We start from the raw sequence: 1,920 nt of genomic DNA, 5'->3' as shown, positions 1-1,920 counted from the left end.
ATTCCCAATATTTTGCTTGCTTAGACTGAAAATTAGTGAAGACACTTACACCATGGTATATAGATAAGTAGATCTGAAAACTGTTTATCATCATCTCCAAAGTACTGAAAAATTATATCCATGAGATTCCAGTTGAAATTTTGACAGACAAAACATAAACTAGATTTAAAGTTCTGTATTAAAAAAAACAAAACAAAAGTACAGTTTGCATTATGGGGCAATTAAAATAACTGTTCCATTTTTGAAGACCTGACATTAAAAATAATGAAAACTATGTAAGAGATCATTCTATAATTGTTCTGTTTTGCTCTTCTCATTCTAAGAATGTAGTATTTTTCAGAGACAAACAGCAAGCTAGTCAAGTTTATGCTTAAGACATTTACCTATACTTGGTCAGAAGTTTCAGAGGCTTCTTTCAGTGTAAATTCTCATGTTAAATATGAACATTTTCCCAATAATACTCTTAAGTCGCATCTCACTTATCTCCCTTAAGAACTGCACAGGCTTATTTTATATACTTAGAAAATCTGTAATAAACTACAGAGTTTACTAAGAGTAGAGGTACTCTGGTTAATGTTCAAAATGGTGTGGCCAGAGGAAAAGCAAGCAATATTAAAGAAGAACGCAATCCTTACCAACACAAATTGAAACCCCCTTTTCCCCAATAAAAAAGCTAGCCCCCAAAAAGATCTCATTCTATAAAGATTTATCATTTCCAAATCACAGTGTAAGGAACTTGAATAATTTACCAATTTTGTTTTCTACTCTGTGCCTTAGAAATACCTCACTAAAAACTGGTATCTGACACAACAGAAGACATTTGCAGACTATAATATTGTAGTGACAGTACTGAGGTTGATTGTTTGGTTACATCTTAATTATTTATATAGAACATTGGTCCAATAACTTAAAAATAAAGAACAGCAGCTGGAAATTTATCTCAGTCAATGTTCAGAGATAAAAGGGTTAACCACTCTTTCCATTATTTTCTGCATATAAGTCTTTTTCATTTTGAAATCTGATGGCAATTAAATTCTGGCATTGTTCCAAGCTATTGCATGAACAGGATACTGAAGACCATCACTATACAGCACACTGCAACATAAGGACTCTTTCATTCACCAATTCTGGCACACTTCCAAAATATGCCCAACAATCCAGTTTTATTTCTGTCCAGGAGGCTGGGTGCCAAGGATCGGATATAAGCACAGGTACATATAAGCAGCAAGATTACAGTCAACAAACTCTGAAAATTGAAAATGGCAGACATAGTGAGGCCCGCGAAGCCCCAGCCACATCACCCTTCCGGGCCCAGAGCGGAAGAGGCGTGCTCACTCCTCCTGTCCTTCTTGAGCTCTCCCGCAGTCTCTCTCCTTCAAATTTGAGGGAGAGCTTAAATTTGTCACAGACAAAAAAATCCTGAGAGATTTTCTAACAAAGGACTGCCCTACTCCATATACTAAAGGGAGACCTACTGACAGAGAAACAAAGAAAGGAGAGAGAGATATGCAGAAAGATACAGTATTAAGAGATTCAATATTGGTTCATTAAAGACAATAAGAGAGAGAGGGAAAAATATACCTGACAAACATAAACTAAAGGATAGATTGGATGATTCAAAAAATGCCTTCACAGTAATAATGTTGAATGTAAATGGATTAAACTCCCCAATTAAGAGACATAGATTGGCAGAATAGATCAAAAAATATTGCCCATCAATACAAGAGACTCATCTTAGACACAGGGACACAAAGAAATTGAAAGTGAAAGGATGGGAAAAATATTTCATGCAAGCTGCAGCCAAAAGAAAGCAGGAGTAACAATATTAATCTCAGATAAAATAGAATTTAAGTGCAAGGATGTTATGAGAGACAAGGAAGGCCACTACATACTAATAAAAGGGGCAATTCAACAGAAAGA

The 1,920-nt window shown here is 35.3% G+C and overlaps 1 pseudogene; it reads right to left on the bottom strand.

The window, feature by feature from the left end:
• Positions 1-748: 748 nt before the first annotated feature.
• LOC119531557 lies at positions 749-1,324 on the bottom strand (annotated as a pseudogene).
• Positions 1,325-1,920: the final 596 nt, after the last annotated feature.

Source organism: Choloepus didactylus, chromosome 1 (assembly GCF_015220235.1).
Source record: "Choloepus didactylus isolate mChoDid1 chromosome 1, mChoDid1.pri, whole genome shotgun sequence".
NCBI lineage: Eukaryota > Metazoa > Chordata > Mammalia > Pilosa > Megalonychidae > Choloepus > Choloepus didactylus.
The sequence above is the reverse complement of the archived record's forward strand: the minus strand, read 5'-3'. Positions and strand labels throughout refer to the sequence as shown.